The sequence below is a fragment of the Heterocephalus glaber genome, unplaced genomic scaffold, assembly GCF_053883595.1.
Source record: "Heterocephalus glaber isolate CG9 unplaced genomic scaffold, H.glaber_assembly_v1.0 deba00001460, whole genome shotgun sequence".
NCBI lineage: Eukaryota > Metazoa > Chordata > Mammalia > Rodentia > Bathyergidae > Heterocephalus > Heterocephalus glaber.
This window is the reverse complement of record NW_028258307.1, coordinates 2,767,717-2,781,058: the sequence shown is the minus strand read 5'-3', so window position 1 is coordinate 2,781,058 and position 13,342 is coordinate 2,767,717. Positions and strand designations below refer to the sequence as shown.

Genomic DNA, 13,342 nt, shown 5'->3' with positions numbered 1-13,342 from the left:
GCCCAACTTGTTTTGTTTCATGGAGACAGGGTCTTACTACATTCTCCAGGCTCTTCCTGAATTCACTATATAAGTAGCTCAGGCTGACTTCAAACTCTCCTGCTTCGGTATTAAAGGCCGTGGTTAAAAACACCAAGTCTGCAAAGCGCGCGGCCCCAGCGGGTGAACTGAACCGGGCGAACCGAACGGGGCCGGCCTCTGAGCGGGACCCACGCGCCCTGCGCACAGGCCTGGCTTTAAAGCGCACCTGCGCCGGCTGCCCGCCTATTGCGACAGCAGCCACGGGCACCCTGCAAGCTTTCACTGCCGTAAAGAAAAGCGCCTGGGTCAGGACCCACGGAAGAACGGATCGACCTGGCTGTTTGGCTTAGAAACCTCGTGACCGAACTGTTGACTTCAGCAGCGCCGGAGGTGAGTGACCGTCTGCTTGTGCGCTTTGTTACAAGTGATGTGCAGAACTGTTTTTCTGTGTCAGCTTTCCTTCGCCTCGTATCTCCGAGCGGGGCGAGAGCGCCCAGGAGGGAAGCCGAGGCTGTGCAGGCCGTGGGAGCCCCTTAGAAAAGGACCCGGATGTGGAGCTCGAGGGGCCTCTGCGCCTGCGCCCGCCGCTTGGTTGCACTGACGGCCTTTGAGCTCTGAGTCCGCAGAAACCGCGGGCGGCAGGTCGGGCCTGGGGCGTGGATGGGAGCGGCTTGGGTTCTGAGTCTCCACCCTTGTGAGTGGATTAATCTCTATTGCCAAAGGGCTTGAAGCTGCAAATTCAATCTTTTGTGCCCTTGAGCTCAGTATGTAGCCCAGGCTGGCCTCAGATCCTCCTGCCTCAGCCTCCTGAGTGCTGGAATTACAGGCTCGCCCAACACTCCTCTTTTAACTCCTCCAGGGATGGCACAGCAGGAATATCCTCACCAGACCTCAGCACTTTGATACCAAATCTCCTTTCCGGATAATGTATTACTTTTGTTTATAAATCACGCAGTCTGTGACGTTCTGAGGGAGCGACACACAAAGGCCTGGGACACTGGTTCACCGCAGTTCTTGGTGCCTCATAGTTCCTTCCTCTATTTAGTCCACGTCCATTTGCTCAGCGCCTACTGCCTGCAGCAGTTTTGGGGCAGTCAGATGCAGTGCACGAAGTGAATGGATGATGCTTGCTCTCTGACAGGGTGGAGAAATCAACCAGAAAAGTAGCAACAAGAGCCACAGGCAGGATTAATCAAAGTGGCACAGTGATGAATGAATGGGTGTCCAGAGGTGACGACACCAGGCTGAGTTCTGAATGGCCCCACCAGGCAGAGACATGAGGAAGAGCATTCTGGGAGAGGCACGGCTGGTGCAAAGGCCCTGGGGCAGGATGAGCTGAGCTCTCTTGAGGAATGGAAACAAAGCGGCCTTGTCCAGAGTGTGGTGGGCAGACAGAGAGCCATTGTGAGGTGGGTTAGAAGATAGCCCAGGGCTGGATGGTGGAGACATAAGTGCAGTGAGAAATCACTGGGTAGCTTTCAGCAGAGGGGTTGTTTGATGTGGCACGACTTTCTAAGGGTCACTCGCGTTCTGTGAAGGGGACAGGACTGGAACGGGAGAGACCAGTGAGGTGACCCTGCTGGGGTGAAGCTAAGGTCGGTGGTGAGTGGGACTCAGGGATGGTCTTGGGGGTGGGGGAGTGGAGGCGGAAGATGGAGGGGAGAAGCAGTCAAATCGCGGTGTCAGTGCACTTAATGGCGATGAGGGGAAAGAATTCTTTCTCCGGAAACCCCTGGATGGTCGGTTTAAGCAACTCAGCAGATCCTGTTGCCCTTTTCTCCCCGCCCCCTCACCTGCTCTCCCCTTCCCTCTCCTTCCCCCAGTACTGGGGACCGAACCTAGGACCTTTGCACTGAGCTACATCCCCAACCCTTCTTTTATTTTATATTTTGAGACAGGGTCTCACTAAATTACCAAGGCGGGGCTCAAACTTTTGATGCTCCTGCCTCAGCCTCCCGGAGTGCTGAGATTGCAGACACGCCCAGCCGTGTTGTTTTTTTTTGAGATGAGAGTGAGTGCAGGAGAATATTTGGGTGTCGAGGGCAGAATCAAGAGTTCTCTCCTGAGCAAGCTCGTGTGAGGAGCGGGGAACCCATTCCTGTGTTAGTCTGGGGTTCTGGGTGGAGACGGGGCTGACAATAGAGATCTGGGGCGGGGATCAGGAGGGGGAGGGGGGCCGGCAGGAAGGCAGGGGCAGGCTGGCTTCCAGCACTGGGAGATTCGCCTTAATTTCCACATCCACCCTGCCCCTGACTCTTAGGATCTGTTTTGCAGACGAACAAACAGGAGCTCAGGGCTGGCGACCCAAATCCCATCACTTGCGCTTCGGGGATCCAGCCCGGCCCCACTTGTCGCCCTTGGGCTTTGTGGCCTCTCCCTGCCTCGTGCCCTTCCCAGAGCCTCCTCACCTCCCTGGCCTGCGAGTCCTTCCTTCATTAAATGGGACGGTAAGAGTGGACGTTACGGTCTCATCTAGCTCTAATATGCGGGATTCTGAATGCATTTCAACGTGGGCGTTTTTGTTTTTGTGGTTTTTATGTACTTATTTGTTTTGTTTTAGTGTTGAACTAGCCTTTGCATACTTGGGATAAATCCCTCTTGGTGGTGGTGTATAATTTTTTTTACATCGTTAGATTCAATTTGCTGATAACTTGTTATTTTTGCATCCATGTTCATGGAATACTGGCTCATAGTTTTCACGCGTGCACGCAGGCCTGTGGCCTTTGTGTGTGTTAGGCAAGTACTCTGCCCCTGGGCCCCACCCAGCCCCGTTCTTTGCCTTTCTTGTGTCTCCATTGGCTTTTGTATTCGGATAATGCTGTCTCCCTGAATGAAGCAGGGAGAGGGCTGGGGCTGTAGCTCAGTGGTGCCGCTCCTGCCTGGCCAGCGCAGGGTCCTGAGTTCATTTCCCCGCACCAAAAGAACAAAACGAAGCAGGGAGGATACCTTGTGCTTCTGTTTTCTGGAAGAGAACATAACAAATTGATACAATTTCTTCTTTAAATATTACTAGAATTTACCAGTCAATGTATCCGGGCCTGGCACTTTGTGTTTTGGAGGTTATTTATTATTGATTCAATTTCTTTGATAGATAAAGCCTAATTAAGATGATCTTTTGCTATGAGAATGAATTAGGTGGGTTTGTCTTTCAAGGAGTTATGCATTCTATCCAAGTTACCAAATTTGTGGACTTAGTATTGTGCACAATATTCATTCCTTTATTGTCCATGAGATCAATAGTGATGGCCCCGCTGGCATTTCCAATATTAATAATTTGTAGGGGTTTTTTCTATTTCTTTCCTGGCTAGTCTGGTCCAAGGTTTATCAATTTTATTTATCTTTTCAAAGAACCAAAGATTTCCTGTTTTCAATCTCTTTGACTCCTACTAAATTTTATTATTTCTTTTCTTCTGCTTAGTTTGTATTTATTTGCTCTTTTTTTTCAAGTTTCTTAAGTCAAGAGTTTAGATTTGTTTTTTTGAGATTTTGTCACTTCTGATCTATCCAATTCATCCATGCTATCAATTTCCTTCTACTCATCATTTTCGTAGCATCCTACAGACTTTGATAAGTTCTATTTTAATTTTCTTTTTTTTTTTTTTTTTGGTACTGGGGATTGAACTCGGGTCCTTGTGCTTGTGCAGCAGGCGGTGAAACCACTGAGCTAAATCCCCGGCCCTTAATTTTCATTTATTTTAAAATATTTTAAAATTTGTTGGGCATGGTGGTACATACCTGTAATCCCAGCACTTGGGAGGCTGAGGCAGGAGGTTCGCTGTGGCTTTGAGGCTGGCCTGGGGTACATAGCGAGTTCAAGACCAGCCTGAACTATACAGGAAGACCCTGTTCCAAAAAACCAAAAGAATATTCTCTTGAGATTTTTTTTCTTTGAGCTCCTCAGAAGATTGGGGTTTGGGTTTCTATTTATGAAACATTCTGGAAGATGCCTAGAAGTTGGACAGGTCCGTGATGAAAATAATCTCTTACCAGGTGAAGGGGGAAATATACCCAAGTTGTACGCCAATGTCCATAGCAGAATTATTCACAATCAGCAAAGCTGGAAACAACCCAGGAACCATCAGCAGAGGAATGGATAAAGGAAATGAAAGGAAATGGGCTGGATACACACGTTGGAGTCTTAGCCACAGAGAGGAATGAAGTTCTGACACATTCTACAACATGGAGAAGCCTGGAGAACCTCTGCCAGGCAAAAGAAGCCAGGGACAAAGAACAAATGCTTCATGAGTCCATTTATATGGGGCACCTGGAGCAGGGCAGTTCGAGGACATAGAAGACAGAGTGGAGGTTACCAGTGCCTCAGGGAATGGGGGCAGTTGGGAGCTCTTCCTTGAATAGGTACTGAATTTCTGCTAAGGGTATTGAAACGTTTTGGAAATACTGTTGCTGTAACGGTGTAAATGTAGTTAACACGACTGAATTCTGCACTTAAAAATGGTTAAAATGCAGCCAGGCGTGGTGATGCACACCTGTATTCCCAGCACTCTGGGAGGCTGAGGCAGGAGGATTGCAAGTTCAAACCCAGCCTGGGCAGCTTAGTGAGACTGTCTCAAAATAAAGAATCAAAAAAGGCTGGGGATGTAGCTTAGTGTGAAGGTCCTGGGTTCAATCCTCAGTACTGCATTTAAAAAGGAAAGAAATTCAGAGGCCCCGAGGGAGCCTCCCGTCGTCACTCAGGGCCACAGCGAACCCTGGGTTTCCAGTCTCCAGCACTGTGAGACAAGAAATCTGCTGCATCAGCCTCCAAGTTTGAGGTCCTTTGTTAGAGTCTAGCGAACGATCTCACTCCCAGAGAAAGCTGCTCTGCCTGTCTTCTGTGTCCACCAGGGTCATCAAACAAGGTAAGCTGTGTGGCTCTGAGAAGCCTCACGCTGTTTTTCCTAGTAGATAATGTTCCTCAGTTACTTAGAGTGTGTGAGACTGAAGTATTACAAAGCCACTCAAAATGAGAACTAGGGCCAGCAGCTTGGAAGCGTTTATAGTTGTGAATGAAAATAAAAGGGAAGACACATTGAACTCTAAACTATTTCTACAGCTCCCAAGTTTTTATATTTGGCAACACATTTTTGCACATAGTTGGAATCATCGGCCATGAGGTTTCCAGTGTTCTGCTTTTGTCCTTTAACATCATTTGATAGAAGTATTCTTACATAGTGACAGTACTCACTGTATTCTTATTTATATGGCTACCTATTATTCTTCTTTATTTGTTATTTTCTAATTTTTCCACTAAGACTATTTATGTAACTTACTTTTTGGTCCAATTGTTTTTTCTAGTGCTAGGGATTGAATCCAGGGTCTTCCCCAGAGCCACCTCCGCAGCCCTTTATTTTTTATTTTGAGCCAGGGTCTTAGTAAATTGCTAAATTGGCAAGGCTGGGTTCCAACCTGTGAGCTTCCGGTCTCAGCCTCTCACAGTGCTGGGATTACAGCCATGCGTCACCACGCCCGGCTCCCAGCAACTTTGTAAGCCCTCGTTTTATTTATTTTTCACAGAGGTGAGAAGGGTGAACAATTAAACCTCTTCCGCCTCTGGCCTCCGGGCGTTGTACCAGCGGCGCCCACCAGGGGTCAGCGAAGGCTCGGCGCTAGCGCGCCGGGCCCACAATGCACCGGGCTCCCGGCGCGCAAGGCCGCCGAAGGAGCCGGGGGCGGGGCCTGCCTTTCGGGGCCGGGCCTAAAGGGGCTGGCGGGCGGGGCCTGCCCGGTGTGGGCGGGAGTGGCAGCCGCGGCCCTGGCGCCTGGCCGGCCTCTCGCCACCGCCGCGCTGTGGCGTGAGGTCTCTTGTGGCGCTACTTCTCCTGAAGCTCTTTGTCTGGTCGGGCTCTCGGCGGGGCCCCGGCCCTGCTGCCCAGGCGGGTTTGGGGGGACCCCGCAGCCCGAGCGCCCCCCCGCGGTCCGGCCCCGCCGGTCTCGGTCTCGCAGCGATCCCGCCACACGGGCCTTTCCGCGAGTCCAGTCGGGCTCCTCGGCCAGGTGGCGCCCGGGTCGCTGAGGTCGCGGGGTCCCTGTGCTCAGCTTTGCTGCCACCCCACCGCCCCCTTGGTCGCAAGGTCCCAACCTGAGGACTCCGGCCGCAGTGCCCAGGGGCACCCCTCACCCCGTTTCCCAGAGCCCAGCGGTTTAGTCTTCTGGTCCCCAGCCTCAGCATAAAGGACGCTTGCTTTTTCCTTCACATTTACCCAATTAATTTTATTTGAAACACACACACACACACACATATATACACACACAGACGTCAAAGAAATTAAACCCTGACGTTTCCCCTTTGTGCTTAAAAAAACCAAAGCCACTGTTAGTGTACACGTGTGTCAAAAGAATTCTTAACAGGTTTCAAAGCCAAGTGTATACAAATGTGGCAGAACTGAGTGGGGGTACTTTAAGAGAAATCTTGTAACTCTTTGAGAGTAACTGAAGGGAGATTTATTACTTCTGTGTTTAAAGATCAGATGGCGACAGCAAGGGTACTACCACTTCAAAATCACCAACGAAAGACACCTTATTTTTAAAAGGGCTTGTTTGTTGGTACCAGGGATCAAACGCAGGGCTTTCACACTGAGTTACATCCCCAGCTCCCTTTTTATTTTCTTATTTTGAGTCAGGGTGTCGGTAAGTCACTAAATTGCCCAGGGTGGGCTCTGACTTTTGATCCTTCTGCCTCAGCCTCCTGAGTGCTTGGATTACAGTCCACACATCCACAGCTGGCCAGTTCTTACTTTTGCTGGAGGTCGATTTAAACCAACCTGCAGTCACAGACTGGAATTTATAGGGGCTCACACATCCTGTGACTTGTCAGTTATTTCTGCAGCAGGTGCTTACGGGTCACCTCCTGAGGGCCAGGCTGAACTCCCCACTGTGGCCCGCTCTTATTGGCCAGTACCACATACAGGATCTGTTTATGGGCTGCATCACCGAGACCATGCATGTGGTGGTCTTTGCCTGTAACCCCAGCACTTGGGAGGCTGAGGCAGGAGGATCTGGGAGAGTTTGAGGCCACCTTGGGCTACACAGTGAGACCCTGTCTCAAAAACAAAACAAAACAAACCCCTCCCCCCCAAAGAACATACACACACACCGTTGATTTAGTCTAGGGATTGAACCCAGCATCTCGCTTCCTAAGCACACTCTACCAGAGTCCACACCATTGATTTTAAAGGGAGAAAGGATAGGGAAAATACCTCTAAATGTTTCCTCTGGCTTCCATCATTGCAGTACTGAGTGAACACTATAATGTAATAACACTACTCACTTAGTGCGTTGTCCAGCCTGGGCTACAGCAGGGGTTACTGGGGACAACTGCCAAACTCTCAGGAACTCCCCAGCCTCCCTGGGAAACAGCACGCTGTTTCTTTGCATCCAGATATTTACTCCATTAAGACATCTGAGCCCTTCGCTGGGATGGAAATACAAGACCCATCATTTCAGCCCTGGCTCTGAGATCCTTACAGTGGGGCGTGGCTTGTTGGGATGGTGCTGGGAAAGGACTTCAGTTATTTTAGCTAGAAGTGAGAGGGGAGCACTCCGAGGAGAGGAGACACTCAGAGCAGAGTCATAGAGGTAAACTAGCAAATTTGAGACTCAGGAAGATGAGACTGCTGAGAATGAGGGGTCGGATAAGGAGCTGGGCCAGGGAGAGCAGGCACTGACAGTGTTGGCAGGGCCAGGACTCTCCTGGGGGACAGGAAGAACCCTCTGAGGCAGGAGCAGGGATTCAGCAAGAAATGATGAGGGGTAGCAGGAACTGAACATGGCTACTTCCAGCTTTCTCACACAGTGTTTGGCATGGTTTTCATAATCACCCTTTGCAATGTGTTATGGCTGTGTCTAGATGTCCCCCCAAAGCCTCATGTGGTCATAGGTAGGGCTTTTCAGAGGTGGCTGGATCTAGGGCATGTGGTGACTGAATTAGTCCACTGATTGGTTTGGCATAGTTCTGGGTAGGATTAAGGGTGCCCCACCCTGGGTGTGAGGGCTAAGGGCAAGTACCCTGGATGGCATATAAGGGACAAAAAGAGGGCTGCGGCTGTTGCTTGCTGCTGCTTCACTGCTTGCTGCCTTCTGCCCACCATGAACTGTTTCTCCTCTGCCATACCACCTGCCTTGCAGCCAGCTGGCAATGGACTTTAACCTCTACCAAACAGTGAGCTGAGATAAACCTTTCTTCCTTTAGCTTTGGGTGTTGGATATTTTGTCTCAGCAATGAGAAAAGTAACTAAGACACAGTTGGTAGGATGAGATGAATACTGTAAGTGCTTATCTAGGTGCTTTGTGTAGCTCATCCCTGATCCTAATTAAAAAGAACAGGGTTCATGGAGCTTCAAGACGCTTGTAGGCAAATCCATATCCCAGAACCATTTCAGGTGAATCAGCGGGACCTCGGCAGCTCTGTGCATTTATAGCCTCCTTGAAAACCAGTATGAAGGCACCTCAAAAAATGAAACATAGAAATCTCACTTCTGAGTTTAAATCCAGAAGAACTGAAAGCAGTGTTGAACAGATGTTTGAATGCTCAGGTTCATAGCAGTGTTATTCATGAGAGCTGAAAGGTGGAAGCAATTCAAGTATCCGTGGATGGACGCATGATAAATGAAATGTGGTGGAAACATACAATGTTTTTTTTCAGTACTGGGAATGGAATTCAGGGGCCTCACCCATGCTAGGCAAGTGCTCTACCACTAAGCTATATCCCCACCCAGCCCCACCTTTCCCCCCTTTTTTTACTTTTAAAAATTTGAGGCAAGCTTTCAACTAACTTGCCCCAGCTAGCCTCAAACTTGTCGTTTTTCTGCCTCAGCCTCCTGAGTGCTGAGATTACAGGCAAGCACCACCACTCCAGGCTGAGACCTCGTCTTAAAAAATACAGTAATGGTTAAAATGCTAAGTGTTATTATGTATATTTTATCATGCACAGAAAAAGGCCCATTGAACACCACATTATGATCGCACTGCCAGGGTCTAGGAGCTTATTGCACATTGTGCTAAGGAAGCATGGGAAATGTGAATTTTAAAAAGTGAGACAGCTTTTCTAGAACCCAGCCCAGGGAAAGAATGCTGGCTGGGTTCCCAGGGCAGAGGGCTGTGAGGGAGCTAGCACAGAAGCAGTGAGCTTAACTCTCCTCTCACTGATAAGAAGAACGCCACGAGTTAGAAGTCACTTCCTCAGGGCCTTGGAGCAAGTTCAGGCGAAGCGGGGCTGTGAGCCCACAGCGGTCCTCCCTGCAGGCAGCTTGGTTACAAGGGGGCCGCGGGAGGCCCTGGTGCCCGTCTGCCTGCAGGATCAGAGAGAAACAGTGCTGTTCAGGGGGCACTGAGGTGCCGAGAGGGAGGTGGGCACTCATGGGGTGACGTCATCAAAGTAGATAGAGGCTGGGCATGGTGGCACGAGCCTGTCATCCCAGTACTCTGGGAGGCTGAGGCAGGAGGATCACCAAGTAGAGCCCAGCTTGGACACTAAAGTCACTAAGTGACTGAGTGAGACTCTGTCTCACAATAAAAATGAAAAGGGCCGGGGATGTAGCTCAGTGTGAAGGCCCTGAGTTCAATCTCCAGTTAAAAAAAAAAATGCTGCTTATGGTAGTGCACGCCCGTAATCCTGGTACTTGGGAGGCTGAGGCAGGAAGATCATCTTGAGTTTGAGGCCAGCCTGGACTACATGGCAAGACCTTGTCTCAAAACAATAAATAAATAAATAAATAAATAGATTTTAAAAGTGGGTAGACTCTTTGGGGAGGGTATTCATTATTTAGCTCTATCTAGTCTAGAAGGCCTGAGAAAAGGAAGAGAAGAAAGGAGTGAAGGAATTCACTTGTGTACTGACTCAGCAGTTACTAAGTGTGAGGTGTGAACCTACCGCCAGCCCTCTGTTAGGAGCAAGAGAGAAAACAGGAGAAAAGTGTTGTTTGTGCGTTTGTTTGACAGCAGGTCTCACTGTGTAGTTCAGGCTGCTCCTGCCTCAGCCTCCCAAGTGCGGGCGTCACAGGTGTGCGGTAACCTGCATGCGTGGAAGCTGAGAAGGGGCTCAGCATCTTCCATAGGGCCAAGAGGGATGAAGTTCTTAGCTCGGGAACCTGGAAACCACAGGCAAGGGATGAGGCAGAAAATGAAAACTGAGGCAGAGAAGCCCAGGGTGCCGGTGTTCCCAGGCGAGCTGTTTGTCTGCTTTTCTTCATGAAGCATATTGAAGAATTCAGAGGAGAGACTCAGCTCTCACAGGCAGCACTGTCCAGACAACTGGTGTCAGACCTCTCAGAGGCCCACAGTGCAGTCCTAAGACTTTTACCAGCCTGGGCTGCACAGCGAGTTCAAGGCCAGCCCGGATTCATGAGACACCGTCTTACAAGGCTGAGGGCCAGCATGGTCCCTCAGCCCCGGTGTGCACATGAGTTCTCACCACACCCAGGTGAATCTTCAAGGCTTGGGACGGGAAGGACCTTATCTTGTCTGCTCCATCTGGGTATTACGCCTCTTAAGAGAACAGTTACCAGGCCAGGTGTCATGGCACACGGTGGCAATAATCGCGTCATTGGGGAGGCTGAGGCAGGGGCATTCCATGTACGAGCCCAGCTGGGCAACCCAGCAAGACTCTGTCTCAAAATAAAAAATAAAAAGAGCTGGGGATGTAGCTCAGTGATAGACCCCTCCTGGGTTCAGTCCCCCATACCACACACACACACACACACACACACACACACACACACACACACACACACACACACATCTGTTGCCACTGATCTCTTCATCGGTGATCACTTGAGGCCTCCAAACCTTTATTTATTCTTTTTTTTTTGGTACCGGGGATCAAACTAGGGACCTTACGCTTGCAAAGCAGGTGGTGGAACCACTGAGCTAAATCCCTCACCCAAACCTTTATTTATAAGCACAGCGTGAACTCATATCTGTTTTGAACCTAGGTCCAGCCTCTTACTGTAGCTGCTGAGCCTTAGCAGCACACGGGATCCTGGCCATCATTTCTGCCCTCCCCAAGGGCTCATCCCCACCAGCTTGGTGGGGCCCTGTGCAGACAGCTTAGTGTTATGTCGGCAAACTTACACGTTCCCTTTCCTGATCATTAATGAGAAACGTCCTGGTAAGAACATTTCCTTAGGTATAAAAAGACTCTTTATTTTATTTATTTATTTTTCAGTTTTTTTGAGACAGGGCCTCACTGTGTAGCCCAGGATGACCTCGAACTTGTGGAGATTGTCCTGCCTCAGTGTCTCAAGTGCTAGGATTACAGGTGTGCACCGCCATGCCTGGCTCCACTCTGTGCATCGAGTGGATTCTAACAGGTATGCAGATGGAGGTCATGCCCTAGCCGTTGGAGGGTCCCGCCCCAGGACTACCTGGCCCACATCCCAGAGCCAAGGAGGAAAGCAGCTGCTCCGGGTTCACTCTCCTTGGACTGTGCTCCTCTGCCCCTGCCTAGCCTGCTGGCCGGTATCCCTATGAGATGTGACTGTGTTCTTGCAAGAACTGTTTCTACAAAAACCAGGTGCTGGTTTTTCTGTCTTGGGGGCTTGCTAGGTATTAGACGTACTATATGACATTAAAAAGAAACTCAAAGAGAAAGACTAGTGTATAATATATTTAAAACAGATGTTTGTGCTTCAGTGTAAAAATTCCAAATGCGACCTTTTGACCCAGCAAGTCTACTCTAGAACTCAATCCCGTGGAAATAATTAAACACAGACAAAAAGATTGGGCTCTCGCATGTTTGTCTCGGCCTGGGGTTTTTGTTTGTTTGGTTTTGTTTTGATATTGGGCACTGAACCCAAGGCCTCCTGGGGTTGAGCACATACTGGACCACTGAGCTCCACCCTGGCCCTCTGCCTTGATTAGAGTGAAGAAATAGAAACAACCAAAATTTTCCATCATAGAAACTTAGCATAAAAATACAATGGACTTCTCTGTGAAAATAATATCTGTGTCAGTAGATATACTTTTTTTTACTGTACGATTGCATTTATTTATTTTTTAAATAAATTTCATTTTATCCTATTCCCCCCTTACACCCTCTCCCCTCCCTATGGACAAAAGCTTTGTTTCCATTTTTCCCTTCTATTTTTACTTCTTTGTCCCTTCTTTCCTTTCTCCCTCCCTCCTCCTTTGTTCCCCTTCCCATTTGAACATTTTCTTCCCATCTCCCAATATTTATTATACATTTTAGCCTTTATTACCACTTTTGGTTTCTCACACAACATTTTTAATTAGAAAACTATCTTGGTCACTTTCTTTGTCATTGGGACAAAATACCTAACTTAAAGGAGAAGAGGTTTATTTTGGGTCACAGTTTCAGAAGTTTCAGTCCATGGTCAGCTGGCTTCAAGGCAGGCAGGGCTGGTGTGGTGGAAGGGCCTGGCAGAGGAGTGCTGCTCATGGCATGGTAAACAGGAAGCAGAGAGAGAGGAGGGAGGAGCCTGGAGGGAGCTACATCCTCCCAGGCCATGCCCCCAGTGACTGTGGCCAACCAGGGTCCCCTCCTAACAGCACAGTCAGCAGCGGAACTCCTTAGTGGAAGGATCCACAGATGAGTGAGTGCCTTATGAGGCACTCACCACCTAGAAGCCAGGCCTCTGAGCACATGAGAGATTTGGGGGACATTATAGATCTAAATCATAACAAGCATAAATTGTGTCCAGTTTCATCTTTGCTTTGCTTTTTGCTTCTTTTCTTGAGATAGGATCTTGCTGAGCAGTCCAGGCCAACTTTAAACTCTCTGTGTACTGGAAACCCCTGAAATGTTACTGGAAACCTCTGCAGTAGGCTCCAGTCTCCTGCTCAGTGTACCACACAAACTTGAGAAAAAAACTAAAAGACAGAAGTAAGAGAAACAGAAAGTGGGGAGCTAGGATGACCAATGCCAGTGCAACCGATAAAGGCACTGGTCCATCCACTGATTTTTATTGGTCATCAGTTGGGATAAAGGTGAACTATGTGTGAGGATGTGTGGTTGTGCAGTTTCTATGGCAACTAATGTAAGCAAGGCCTGCAATGGGCAAAACAAAGCACCTCAAATTAGGAACAGAATAGACAAAATATATGGTAGTAATTAGAACCTTGTCCTTCTAGTTAACTTTTAGTTGTGGGAATGGAATTTGGGTGTGAGTTACTCTGACCTGGCATGTAGGCTTTGGCCAGACTTGGTTCTCAAAACAAGTCAATTGTGACGTTGACTCTTCCCAGCCTGCACTGCTCACAGCCTGCTTTGGGCATAATCAGTATTGCGGTCCCTGCACCTGTGTAGCCCAAGCTGTGTAGCCTCAAACTCGCAATCCTCCTGCCTCAGCCTCCTAAACTGGAATTA

The 13,342-nt window shown here is 49.0% G+C and overlaps 1 protein-coding gene across 1 annotated transcript in view; it reads left to right on the top strand.

The window, feature by feature from the left end:
* Window positions 1–291: 291 nt before the first annotated feature.
* Extl3 (exostosin like glycosyltransferase 3) overlaps window positions 292–13,342 on the top strand; it is a 113,307-nt gene continuing 100,256 nt past the window's right edge. Inside the window, exon 1 of the mRNA XM_004848430.4 lies at window positions 292–411. The gene's annotated coding sequence lies outside the window, so the exon portion shown is untranslated. The remainder of the gene's footprint in view (window positions 412–13,342) is intronic.